Source organism: Onychomys torridus, chromosome 14 (genome assembly GCF_903995425.1).
Source record: "Onychomys torridus chromosome 14, mOncTor1.1, whole genome shotgun sequence".
NCBI lineage: Eukaryota > Metazoa > Chordata > Mammalia > Rodentia > Cricetidae > Onychomys > Onychomys torridus.
This window is the reverse complement of record NC_050456.1, coordinates 67,122,501-67,137,181: the sequence shown is the minus strand read 5'-3', so window position 1 is coordinate 67,137,181 and position 14,681 is coordinate 67,122,501. Positions and strand designations below refer to the sequence as shown.

Sequence of the window (14,681 nt, the reverse complement as noted above, 5' to 3'; positions counted from 1 at the left end):
CCTGGAACATTGTACCTAAATACAATTATATAGTGGCTCAATACTAAAATTTCATAGTCAGCTTCTTTTTCTCTGAAATGCTGTGTAGTTTTGGTGCCTGTCCTAGAGCTTGCTCTGTAGACCAGGCTGCCCTCGAACTCACAGAGATCTGCCTGGCTCTGCCTCCTGAGTACTGGGATTAAAGGCTGGCACCACTGCCACCCCAGTGCTGGTTTATTCTTACGTTGGAAGTGCCTTTTAAAGTTTTTATTTTAATTTTTAATTATTTGTAGGCATGCCTCTCCTTGAGGGTTTGTGTATGTGAGTGCAGTTGTTTACAGAGGCCAGAAGAAGGCATTCCGTTCCCTGGAGCTGGAGTTACAGGTAGTTGTGGACTGCCTGACATTGGTGCAGAGTGTTGAATTCAGGTCCTTTGCAAGAACAGTGTGTACTCCTAACGGCCAAGTTATCTCACCGTGTCTCTTGGTGTGTTTCCTGTTATGTCTATTTTCGTATGTGACCTGGCCATTGTGGCTTTTTACTTTGTGATTTGGTTTTGTTTTCCTCTTCTATTTCTTTCTTGAGCTGTATCTGCTGATATTTCCTGCCCTTTTTGTTACTCTGCTGTCCTGTTATTTTACAATATCTCCTGTATGCCGTTTATGTGTATTTTCAGTCTTGTTGTAGAGATGGGATTGCTTTATTGGGGAAACAGTAATTTTAGAGATTTTATTGTTAGGCAGGATATGGTGACGCTCACCTATAATCTTAGCGTTTGGGAGACCAACACAGGAGGTTCAAGAGTTCAATGCTTGCCTCAGCCAGATAATGAGTTCTGGCCCAGCCTGGATGACATGAAACCATGTTTCAAAACAAACAGAAGTGTGTATGCGGAGGTAGAGAGACTGCTTTCAACCTTTGAAACTTTGCAGCTTTTCTTTTGTCGTAGAGGTGGTAGTCTGATTTGTGTGTTTATGTATTAAAGTCACTGAAGCTGTATCCAAGATAATGCTGTATTCAGAAGTTCTTAGTTAATTCTTTTCTTGATCTCTCTCTCACACACAGTAAAAAGTAACTAGCATTGTATGTTACTGTGGAGTTTATGTGGCCTCACAGGCTGCTCCTGACACTTAGTGATCAAAACAAGCATTATGTTTCCTCTTTAACACTAATCGAACCTACTGGAAACTTTACAGTACTATCTTTTTTATGTTCAAAAATTTTTTTAGTGAGTCTACTGAGTACAGTTAAAACTCTTTAACCTAGCCCTCCAACATCTGGCCCCCTTCCCAACATCTGGTTCCTTTCCAGGCTTGTCTCTCACCTGTCTTGAATTCCTGTTTCCCTGGCATGGTATTTGTGCTGTTGAACGTATGATGTTCGTTTTGTTTCCCTTGCCTGGCGCAGACTTGCCCTACTCCTGACTGGCACAGATTTGAACTGTCTTCCCTAGCACTGCTCAGTAGACCCTGTCCATCCCTGCATTGAACAGTTGTCTCTCCTTTCTTTAACTTGGAGAGAATTTATTGTTATACATTCATCAATCATGTGCTAAATAAACATGCAGTGTTTCTGATTATCTCCATAAAGTACTTCAAGCTCTTTGAGTTTATGGATTTATCTCCCATTGTTTTTGGTCACTGGCATGATGCCTTATGCATTGCAGTTAGTAAATGATTGTTGGTCCATTTGTCACTAATTTGAAACACTTAGTGCCAGTAAAAATGATCACTTCTAGTCTTCTTCATGGTTTATTTCTCACCAGCTAGGAGGGAGCACTTTAACCTTAACATGCAACCTTGCTTTCCACCTGCTCCCTCTGTATGTGGTTTTCATGAATTAACCTCTGGACTGCCTCTCTCTGCTTTATTGTGGGGGTGGGTTTAGTTTATGTCTAGTCTCAACTGTCATCAGGGAGTGAACATTTTCCCTTGTGTGTCTCTGTTTACTTCCCCCATCTAGACTCTGCTCCATCTTATTGTAGGTGCTGGTATTTGTGTCTTCCCACGACCTGCCAACTGGCAAAGAGCTCTAGCAAGCCTCCTCCTCCTCTTCCCAGCCATTAAATGGAAAGTGTGTGTTCAAAAAGCCAGTGTCTTGACAATGATCCTGAGTGCATGCACATCTGGATTGCTACAGACCAGTGTAGGGTGGAAACACAGCCACCAAAGTACCCTCCAGCCATGCATGGTGACATTCAAGTCATAAATGATAGTTTTGATGTAAGAATCCCCTTCATATTACTTGGAGGAAGTTCAAAGTACATAGACCATTTAGCTCTCTTTTGAGGGGTATTTAAAATTGTTTGAAAGTAAGAACATCATGACTTATTAAATAATCATGATCAATGTCTGAGTGTTGGTAGGAGGTTGAAGTTTAGGAATGCAATTTTAAAAGGGAGTGATGAATATTCTTTTGGCAAAAAATATAATATATGCCTCATGTCCAGCTATAACTGATGGAATGATTGGTTAGGGATTTAGCTCAGTGGTAGAGTGTTTGCCTAGCAAGCACAAGGCCCTGGGTTCAATTCCCAGCTCCACAAAAACAAAACAAACAAACAAACAAACAAACAGATGGAATGATTGTCCTGAGCTGGGGTAAAATGAGCCAACAGATACCTCTGTTTTAGTGGAGGAAGTGTCTTTCAGAGTCATTGGGCCTAAAGAACAGTGACTTAAAGAACAGTGATGGCGTTTGTTTCTCCAGATCATTTGTATCTCTTGAAATATTATTCCTCACTGTGTTCTTTGGCTGCCCTATGCCTGTAGCCATAAGTTTCTCCGGTCCTACCTGGCCCTGCAGTCCTGCAGCCACTTATAAAATAATCACTCAGAGGCTTCATATTAATTGTGAATTATGTAGCCTATGGCTCAGGCTTCTTGCTAGCTAACTCTTAAACCTTAACTCAACCCATAACTATTAATCTATGTATTGCCAGGTGTTCTGTGGCTTTACATGCGTCCCATTACATGTTGCTCCTTGGACGGCAGTTCAGAATCTGCCCCCACTCTCCTTTCTTCTCTCCCTTTCTCTCTTGGATTTTCCCACCTGGCTCTATCCTGCCCTGCTATAGGCCAATGCAGCTTTATTTATTAGCCAATGGGAGCAACACATATTCACAGCGTATAGAAAGACATCCCACAGCACATGCCCTTCAGTGAGCAACCACTTTGTTGTGTATCATTTTCTGGAGCCATCTCTAGTAGACTTGTTTCCCTAGCTTTACTTTGTATATCAGAATGTGACGCAAGAATAGTCATGTGACCTGGGTAAAATGAGAGTTCTTAGAGTCAGTGCCTACTTTGGTGAGTGCAGTTGGTTGTAATTATTTGCATGCTTCTCTGTATAGGCAAATGTAAAGGGCTTGAAATCATTTTCTCATTCTTCGTAGCCATACATAGGCAGAAGTCACTAGCTCTATCTGTGTGTCCTGCCCAAACAGGTAGATTTCTGAGATGCCATGCCATTCCCCATAAATATATATGGTTATTATATGTCAATTGGAATTGAAAAGTACGAAATCCATCTACATAAATAGTTCTATGCTCGTCATTTTTATTACCAGTTTTTTCGAGGCCCCATTGACAGAAATCATTTCGTTCTGGAAGAACGTCATTCTGCCAGTGCGAAGTTTGGAACTGGCGACACAGGAATTTAAACCGAGTTCAGGGACTGGACTGGAAATGAGTAGAGAAGAGTGATAGCTTTATCACGCAGGGCTGATTTCTTTAGTTTACCTAACCAATTTCCGATCATCAAAGATACATGATTTGAAAGGAATGAGTTTGTAATCACTTTCACATTTCCAATTCCTAGATTCTCTATTTTCTCCTCATGCTAAAAACCATGCAGGTACAAATTCTACCCATCTTTTAAGGCCAAGAGAGTAGGGTATTTCCTGTCTTGAAAGCTGGTTTTCCCCAATACTCTGCCCATATGTTTTCCATCCACTACCAAGGAAATTGTCTGAACTTCCTGCTTTAACTCCTAACCCTCGTGAACATCTTTGTCTTGGTGGTTTTACATAGTTACTTATATACACACATTCTTCCCTGCATTAGCACATGTGCTTAGCATGAGCTGGCATGGGAGAATATTTATGACCACCCTCCACACGGCTCACTGCTCAGTTCTTTACTACAATTGGCTACGTTAGAAATGCATGGCTTATGCAGAGCATGGGGGCTGTATTACACTTCCTTGTTTGCTTGCTTGCTTTACTCTGCAAGTGTGACACCAGTGCCATGGAAGGGTCATGGGGTTCAGTGGAGCCCTTAGTTAGGAATCAGACACGCGCTCTAGTCCCAGCTCTACCACTACCTGCCGTCCCACATATCACTGAGCCTTTTTAGTTGGATTCTCTTTGTTTCCACAGTAAGGGGGGCGCTGCCAGGCTTCATCTGATGCAGAAATGCACGGTGGAGTTATTTATCATGGAGAGTGGCGTGGCAGACTTTTATTTTCTCTGTGTACCACAGATATTGAGAAGCCTCCACAGTATGAATACAGATGTGGTCTGTCAGTGTAACAAAGACCGTTCTCAAGAGGAAATTACTGGGCTTGACAGCCATCCAATCCTAGGTTTAGTTTTGAGATGTCACCGTAGCAAGTGTTTGGGCCACTGTCTCTAGCTCCTCATCTACATATGTGGCTGAATAGCACAACTGTCATATAAGAGATGACTTGTATATGTCATATAACTGTCACTAATTCAAATGTCATATAAGCGACAACTACATGGTTTCTTTCTGTGACCAAATGTTGCTAACCTGCTCAGTCATCCTTGGTATTATTAATAGCCACACATCATGAATGTATTCATGCCTCTTTCCTTTAGAGCAAAAGGAATCAATTTCTTGTTTTTTCCCTTTGTGGTAGATAGTGGACTTTAGGGGGAGAATTTTAATCATATTGTGTGTTGTATTTATGAAATAAAAAAGTGTGCATTTATGAAAGGAACTTTATATTTTATGAGATATTTAAAATTACACTATTTTACTTCTTTTTTTTTTTTTTTTTGTTCAAGATAGAGTTTTATTCTGTAGCCCAAATTGGCCTGTCATGTGATGTGTAGGCTAAGCTGGCCTTGAACTCAACACCATTTTCTTCCCTCTGCCTCAAAATTGGGTTTTAGTGTTATGGAAAAATAGTTTCAGAATTAAGAAATACATCAAAATTGCTACCCTAAAACCAGATTGAAGGTTTCCAGGACTAGTTTTTTAGCAATGACATAGAAACCTATGTGTTTGCTCCCTGAAGTTCTGACATCTTGTCTACCTTCCTCTTACACAGCCATTCTTTTCCACTCAACTCCATTGAATAAATAGACCCTCATTTTGCGGTGAGCTCTGGAGACAGGTATCAGTGCAGGGACTTATTGGCAATGCTAATCTCAACCCCACTGGATCACTTGTATTTACTGTAATATGATCCCTTCATGACTGATATTCATATTAAACTTTGGAAATCACTGTCTACCTTTCTAGTTAAATTTAGACTAATGAGAGTAAATTATCATTACTTTCTTACTTCAATAGCTTCTCATTGCTTGCCATAGAAAAATCTAGATTCTTTAGCTTAACGTGCAAAGCTGACAGGCATACAGAAACTGGAATGCCTTTCTGGCACCTTCTCCTACATTTCCCAGGTGAAATACCAGTCCAGTCCACTCCACTCACCACCGTTTGTTGATCCTATCTTTTCTGTCTTCCCACATTTTTGCTCTTGCAGAGTTCACTGCTCTTTTCTCCTCCCATCTTCCTATCTACTTATCTAGGTGGTATCCCTTGCTGCTCCAGCCAACAAAACATCCTTCATATTCTCTAGAACTGCTAAAGCACAATGCCCTGTTCACGTAATCAGTAACTGTAACTGCTGTTGCCTGAGGGTCTGCTCTGTGCCAGGCACTGTGTGGAAGCTCATGGGCTATGCCGTCTATGCCTGCTTAACAAATGAGGAAATGTCTTGGAGAGGTCAAAGGATTTGCTCTAGACCACCAGCTGCTCAGTAGTGGAACCAAGGTTCAGACTCAGGCAGGCTGACTCTGCGGCTTATTCTCTCAATCACTTTCTTTTTGCAGAATCAACAGTCTGCAGGCAGGGCTATGCCTTTGTAGCCCCACAACACGAGCAAAGGCAGGCACGTTGCCCAAAAAGTGTTCTTGATAAACCAGTTGCATAATTATGTCACTCTTCCCTGTTCCTGTGAATTGGTGTGGTTTGGTTTTGATTGTTGAGATTTCATTTTATTATCTGCAACATAAACAAAAGGCACTGTTTACAAAAATACTCACAAAGGAAGCTGATACAGCACTTTATCAAATGAAAACCTGCAAGTTCAGGTTGCTTTCATAGGAATGTGTGTGTTACATATCTTTCCTGGGGAATTATAGCACAATACTGAAAGATCTGCTAAATACATTCTGGAAAAAAACAAAAACAAAAAAAACCAAGTATGTAAAACTGGAATGGGCCAGCAGTGGTGGCACATGCCTGTAATCCCAGCACTCCGGAGACAGAGGCAGGTGGATCTCTGTGAGTTTGAGGCCAGCCTGGGCTACAGAGCTAGTCCAGGACAGGCTCCAAAGCTACAGAGAAACCCTGTCTCGGGGAAAAAAAAAACCAAAAGACAAAAAAACTGGAATGGAGGTATTCTTTTGACTGGGGCGATATGCTAACCTAACTGTTAATCCTCTGTCTTCAGAAGGCAGGGTTGTCCTTGGATTCATGAGAAGATTTTCCACTCAGTTGCAGTGAGTTCAGCATTGTGGCTGCTAATTTCTACCTTGCTTGTGTTCTCTGCCCTTTCCCCTTCTTGTTTGAAGCCAGCTGCTAGAGGAAATCAGAAAGAACTGGAATGAAGTCCTCTGCAGACGTGATGGGGAGTCCTGTCCTGCATGCTCTTTCCCTTGACTTCGACTGGTGGCTCGCTGAAGATTTGAGTTCTCCCGCCCCCGAGACGACCTCGGGTGCCAACACAGTTGCATTCTGTTCTCACTACCTTTGCCGGCTCTCCCGTCTCATCTCCTCATCACTCACGTCTGTCCTCCTCACCCGAGGAACTTGGAATTGTACAGCCTTGGAAAAGGTTTCTGGTGGCCAGCCATGCATCCTGTTGCTTCCCTCATCCGTCATCTCCCCGGGCTGTGTCTTCCACACCTGCCTCTCTTTCTTCTCAGCAGCTGATAATCCCCAGGATTATTATTACTTTTTCTTCCTTGTTTTCACTTAGGCCCACCGTTGGTTCTGGTCTCTGCTGCGGGTCCTAAGCTGTTAAGTGGACTCTGGTACATCTACTTGGTTTTTGTCAGTCTGCGGGCTGAGTTTACTGTCCATTTGCCTTCATTCTCTGGTACATCTGCCCCTCCCCGCAAACACAGCACCCATCCTATGATCAATTAATTTGTGTGTGTGTGTGTGTGTGTGTGTGTGTGTGTGTGTGTGTGTGTGTGTGTGTCTCATCCAGGGTGAACTCTGCTACCATCTTCCTGGATAATTTTGCTTACCCCCCACCCCAGCCTGCTTTGACTCTTGTGTGACCTATGCAGGGGTCACATTCACATTCACGTACAGACTATAATCTTTATTTCACCAAAGTCAAGTTTGGATTAGCCAAAGCCTTCTTCTGCACTTAGTTAACTGCTCCGAGTCTGGGTAGTTGGAAAACATGTTCTTTTCCCAACCACAACCCGATGTGTGGCACTTCAGGTCATGCCATATCCCATGACTATCCAGAAGGACTTGAACTCAGCTGTCTTCAATTCCTTGCTATAGCATTGGCAAATTGTTGACCCCCTCCTGTTCCTGTGGCTACATTCTTCTGCCAAGACACCGTATTCTTGGTGTAACCCTCTATACCAAGTCAACCCTATCTAATAGCTTATGCTCTGATGGCTACAGTTCTTCCTACTATGCCATAATGAGGTAGTCCTGGCTTCTGTCTGTAGAGAGCGTCTCAGACTCTGCTTAGGTTCTATGGCTACCCTTCGTCCCCTCCAGTCTTTTCTGTGGTCCTTCCATTGTTTTTTAAGGAAGGACAGTTACGATCTCTTGTCTCTCCTTTCTTCTCTTCAGTTTTCACTAGTTCTCCTCTGTGCTTGTCTTGTCCCCCCATTCTGACAGGAGACCTCATTCTTCAGCAGCCATTGCCTCCCCATTATAACTTCTGTCCCCTGCTGCAGACCCACCCAGTTCCCCCAGCCTAGAAAGCTGCTTTGCCTCTTCCCTTTCTTCCCAGTTGTCTCTGTCTTTTGGGGAGTTTAGCTTCCCATGGCTTTCAGCCTAGGGACCTTGTTTTTGATTTCCCCTCTTCTCCAGATTTCTTAACACCGTGTAAAGCCATGGGCAGTGACCATGGCTCCCTTTCATTCTACGCCATCTGTATATTAACTTCTGAGTCCTTTTGATAGTCCTCCATGTCAACTGTAATATCAGCCCATTTGCTAGACTCTTTTCTTGGTAATTCAAGACAAACTCTAGTTAGTTCTCAATTACTTTATCTATTGGTCAAAGGAAATAAAAGTCATGGGAAACCAATAAATAAAGCAGAAATTTTATTTTACATAGCATATTGCTCTTCCATTAATGGTCAAGTACTTTTGTTATATCTCAAAAATATATTTCTTGATTTAGTAATACCAGTCTGATAATAATGGAGGAATAGATAACTCACAGTTAAAATATCAACACCAAGAGACATGTTAATACAGAAGGGGAAATCTCATGGGGTCCACCTCTAGACAAAGAGCTATAGGCAACTAATGACTGCTGCTAATTACTCTCTCCAAGGAATGAGCACCAGAATTGGTTATATAATACAAAATGGTCAGACCTGAATCATACATACACAAGCAAGACTAAATAGACTCAGCAGTTGTATTTATATATTTACTTGTGTGTGTGTGTGTGTGTATTATATTTTCCTATTACCAATTGTCTTATTTATTTCCATTGATTGTGTGTGTGGGGGGGTATCATGTGTACACACACACACACACACACACACACACACATATTTGTAACAATTATAATCAAAGAAAAGGAGGACATCAATTTGAAGGAGAGCATGGGAAGGGTTGGAGGAAGAAAAGGGAAAGTGATATAATTATATTTTAATTAAAATTTTAAAAAATTAAAAAATCTACAGTCCCATGTTCAGCACAGTCTTACTCACAATAGCCAAGGTATGAGACAGCCTATGTACCCATCAGTGGATAGATGGATAAAAATGATTATGTGTGTAAATGATTATGTGTGTAACTATATATACATATGTTTATGCCATATAAGCACATACGCACACATGTAAAGTGGAATACTCTTCCTTAAGAGAAAAGTAAGTCTTCCATGTGCCGCAATTTTCAGAACATTATACTAAAGGAAATACACCAGGCAAAGAAGGACAGATATTACCTAGTATTGCTCACCTGTGACATCTCAAAATCGTCAGATTGACAGAAATGATAGGATGAACCGTGGCTGCCAGAGTCCAGGTAATGGGGAGGGGCTATTGATTAAAAGGACAACTTGTAGTTATACAGAGGATGCATCTTAGTGATCTAATGTCTCACGTGGTAGCTGTAATAAGAAGTACTCTCGTTTTTGCCATAGTTCCTAAGTACTCCTAAAGCATATACAAATGCGAAGCAGCTGTATCAGATGATGAGGACATTAACTAGCTTGAGTGTGGAAATTGTTATGCAAGGAATACATCAATGCAGCATATTGTATACCATAAACATACAGTTTTTGTGATTATACCTCAGAAAAAAATTCTGTCTATACAAACTTAAGTCTTATTTCAGGGTCACACTACAGGATATATAGAAATGAAAACAAAACTTACAAAATGCTTTTTCTTTTTAAAAAGATTTTTAAAATTGTAATTATTATGCTTTTAATTTTATGTATGTGGATGTATTGCCTGTCTATGTCTGTGTAGCACATGTGTGACTGGCTGGGGGGGGTGTAGAAGAGGGTGTTGGCACAATACTTTTCTTAACTATCTTCTTTAAGATGCTTATAACCAACTCCTGCCTTCACGTGGAAGCCTTGTCTTGGAGATGACCCACCAGCACTCACTAAAGAAGAGGAAGGGCAGAGGAAGCTCCTCACTCATGCTGCCTCCTCGAGGAATGTATCTGTCCTCGCTGGAGAGAGCATCTAGTGAATATATAACGGGATGAATAAATGATGTAAACAAAAAGAAAATAAAACCAGAAAAAAGAGCAAGTTTACTTGTTCAGGGTTTATGTGTCAAACTCACTTGCTGGAGAGAGCAGCTATTGGTCTTTGATTTTGTATTTTTCCTATTACCAATTGTCTTATTCATTTATTTCCATTGATTTTGTGTGTGTGTGTGTGTGTGTGTGTGTGTGTGTGAGAGAGAGAGAGAGAGAGAGAGAGAGAGAGAGAGAGAGAGAGGTGTGTGGGGTACAAGAATGTTAGTGTCTGTGAGGTATGGGATGCATGAATGTGAGTGTGTGTGTGTGTGTGTGTGTGTGTGTGTGTGTGTGTTTATGTGTGTGATGTGTGTGGGGTACAAGAATGTGTCTGTGTGATGTATAGGATGCATGAATGTGAGTGTGTGTGTGTGTGTGTGTGTGTGTGTGTGTTTATGTGTGTGATGTGTGTGGGGTACAAGAATGTTAGTGTCTGTGATGTATGGGATGCATGAATGTGAGCATGTATATGTGTGATGTGTGTAGGATGCATGAGTATGAATGTGTGTGTGTCATGTGTGTGGGATGGAAAAATATGAGTGTATGTGATGTGTGTGGGATGCATGAATGTGAGTGTGTATGTGTCATGTGTGTGGGATGTAAGAATATGAGTGTGTGTGATGAATGTAGGGTGCATGAGTGTGAGTGCGTGTGATGTGTGTGTGGTGCACGAGTGTGTGTGGGGTGTGTATGAGTGTGGATGTGTGTGTGGGGGGGTGAATGAATGTGTGTGTGTGCAGAGGAGGACGTCAAGCTTCTTTCTTCCTCTCCATTTTATTCTCTTTAGAAAGGCTGTCTCTCTGAACCAGTTCTCCTTTTTGGCTAGTCTGGCTTTCCGACAATCTCCCAGGATCCACTTCTATCCACCCCCAAATGCTGGGGTCATAGGCACAGGAAGCCATGCCCAGATTTTTTGCATGGCATTCAGGCTCAGACTCCATGCTTGCACAAGCAAGTGCTCTTACCCAGCTCCACTTGTCTTCTTTATGGGGCTTTCAATTTCAGATTTTTACATAGAGGCCAACTACACATTTGCAACCTCTGTTTGTCTGTCCATTGTCTAGTAGAGAAGTCTTCGGTGACTAGGTTTTTCATATTGCTGTTGTACTCATTCTTCAGGGTACAAGTTTGTCATGACCACAAATGACTAGATGTGCTTTGTATAGGAGGCACATATCCACCAATCTGTTCCTTTTAGGGATAAGTTGGATTTACTTCTTTGGGGATGGTTGTTTCATAGGTTGATTTATAATGCAGAGATCATATCTTCACCCTAAGGGCTCCCCTGGACTCTCTATGTTTGGCACCCATGTTTCCTTAACTAGGAAGGCAAGGTCAATGACAGCATGTAATCTTGGACAAGTTCAAAAAGTATTTAAATGTGAATTACGTCCTCAGTCATTTTTACTTCCAACTAAACTGATGTCTGCTGTAAAACTATAGACTATCGTGGTATGTGATTCCATCAGATTTTCCACTTTGTAGTTTCTAATTTTTATTACAGCCCTCAGTCCTTGCTTTAGAGTCTTAAGTTTATAGAGTAAACCAAATTAGCTCTGTTAGGTAAATTTGGTTTTCTCTAATGACTTCAGCTAGCCAAAATATGCCTTCTTATGTGAAAAAGCCAGTGTGAGTAATCATTAATTTGGCTGACAAAAAGAGGCATTTTTAATGTTATGTGATGAGTGAAATAAATTACTTTATCATAAATTAAATATGAAATAAACATCTGATCTATTCTCAAGGAACAAAACAAATTGAGTGCTCAGCACATGTTCAGTAGATGTAGTAGATCTCTTTGTCCAGTTGGTGGTGCTAAGTACTCTTGATTTAAAACACACACACACACACACACACACACACACACACACACACACACACCCACAGTGTGAGAGAGAGAGAGAGACGGGAGAGGGGGGGAGGGAGAGGGAGAGGGTGGGGAGGAGAAGCAGTTAAACCTGGAGCTTTTCTTAATAAATATTACTTTATTAGGCTTCGAAAATTTAGCATAACATGTGTATGCCCAAATTATGTGTTTCCCAGGGTTAAGAAATGGATCAAATTTCTCGGATGGCCAGCAGAGTACACACATTTGTAGCAAATTTCTGTGTAGATATAATTGGCCTGTGTTAATGCCCACATATGGGAAATTACAGGGTTGTGTAACATCTAACTCCATCCTGCAATAGCCTTTTGAGCCCGCTAATCTGGAGGAGAGGGGTGTGGCCAGTGATGGATGCTAGAGTAGTGGAAAAGTGTTCCTGGTCATGTTTGTGTACCAAATTTAGATTTACAGATGCTGACTTGTGCTGTTACTACTAAGATTTTTTCTTCTTCTGTGGATGTATTCCGGTGACAGCAGACACCTTGTATTTTGGGGGTGAGGTTTATTTGTTTAACCCTGTAAGCCCTTGCTTAAAGCTCTGATTGGGGTCCCAATAGAGCAATAACTTGTTGACCAGGCTGACCCTGCTTGGAATTTCCTGCACAGTTCCTAACTGCCTGCTACTTCCTCAACTTCTTACAGCAAGCCTTCCCCAGAGGGGGCAGAAACATTCCCTGAGACCAGGAGCATACGGGCCGGAGCACCTTTGCTGGTGTCCACTCTAATGCCTCCGTGACTGGATGCAGAGACTCAGTTCCCTTGGTACCACTTACAAACCCTAAGGACTTAGCAAAGGACAGGAGGCCTTCCTCATGTCCAGGGACCCCTCATGCTCCACACCTGAGAAGTGATTTTTTTTTTTTTTATGTCAAAAAGTTCCATAAAACTGTTAGAGAAATTTACCCCAAAAGACACTAACATGGTTTTATCTTGGTTCCAGACATTTCTCTGTCCACCACAGGGATGTTTGTATGTCTGTGTGAAGCCGTTTAAGGTTGGAGGAGGAAGTGCCCATTTATTATTACAAGGGATAGCCCAGGGGGCACTGAGAGTTTGTTCATCTGCCCAATTATTTGTTCCACAAAATTTGATTGCACATTTCTGGGCTTTGGACTTACACAGATGAACTCCAGGGGAACCTGCACACATCTGAGTCTGTGGGCCTGAAGAAGTTGGGTGCAGGGCTGGGATTGTGGCTCAGTGGCAGAGTGTTTACCTGGCATTCATGAAGTCTTGGGTTCAAACCTCAGTCACCACAAAAAAATTTAAAGAAGCTTCAAGATGTTTCCACCAGGTGATCAGTAGGTAGTCCTGTTGCCTAGACTGAAACATTTATTATAAGTTTATAAAATTAGGTCTTAGGATATTTGCCGTATAATTGAACAGGTAGTTTTAGTAAATTTTCTGCATTCTAGTTTGGAAAGTTGAAGCAAATCAGAAGCCTGCTGTCGAATAATAAATGTGAAACACCACCAGTCTGGTGCTTTTGCCAACAGAGACGTTAAAAACACATGAGTCAGGCACGCTCTTTTTAGGAATAGCACAGCTAATGTCTGTGTTGTGATAGATTCAATTCTTCGAGATTTGGCCATTACAGCACCTTGGAGTTGGATGATGATAAGAATCATATACACTATCTTATTTCACAGCTCAGAAAATGGAGGCTGAACTAACATTTATGTCTACCCAAGGTCACGTAGACCTGGATCTTAACTGGAATCAACTGATTTCCAATTCCACAACACTGTGTTATTTTTCTGTCCTGACTTCCATACAGTGAAGCATTTTCCGTGTAAATAAAAACAACTGTGTATTGTTCCACCTCAGTAAACTTCCATACTAAATATAGAGTGCATTCCTGCACAATTACCACAATGCAAACTCAGACTGCTCCTGAGGCAGGTAATTAGGGAGCTCCTGTATTGGAGAAGCCCAGCTAGGGGAGGCAGGGCACACTAGGCTCTGTATATGCAGTTCTCAGCCAGAGCCTGGGAGCGGTGGCTGGCTGTCCCCATGAAGCAGACAGGCTTTCATTTGCCGGCTGGCTCGCCTGCTTCTTGTTCTTGCTAGATGAATAGCATCATGTGCCGCAGGTATATTAGTAATTTCTGAGTTTGTTCCCCACTAAAAATGACCTCATTGTTTTCTGCTGCTTTTCCATAATTATACAGAACCAGGAAAATAAACCCACTTTGAGTATAGTCCAAAGCAGAAATCTTGTGTTCTTTATGCAAGTTTGATTTATAGACGTGAACTGCAGAGCAGAGTGACTAGGAAACATTCATCTTCCCATTGCTAGTTGCCATGGAAATGGAGTACACAGAGTAGTGTCATTCCAGTCCTGGTGATGTCTGCAGTAGTTTATTCCTTTGTTGTTCTCGTTTCTTAAGCAACTGCCGAGCATTCTTCCATCATTACAATTAATCATGCATACAAGTTTTTATCTTTCATCGCACATAGAAAGTACTAAAAAATGCATGACAGAAATAGGGAGAATTTAAATATTCGTGTGGCTTTAAACATGCATTTGTAATTTCCCCTCTCAGTCCCATTCGAAAAATAGGTCATGTAAAAAAGAAAAGCTTGTATTAACGT

General features: G+C 41.6%; 1 protein-coding gene and 1 non-coding gene across 2 annotated transcripts in view; both read left to right on the top strand.

Moving 5' to 3' along the window:
• Positions 1 to 14,681, top strand: part of Efcab11 (EF-hand calcium binding domain 11) — a 158,571-nt gene that overhangs the window by 32,095 nt on the left and 111,795 nt on the right. The gene's annotated exons all lie outside the window — the stretch shown is intronic.
• Positions 2,450 to 2,529, top strand: Trnaa-agc. Its single transcript has one exon. It is a non-coding gene; the product is annotated as a tRNA-Ala (tRNA).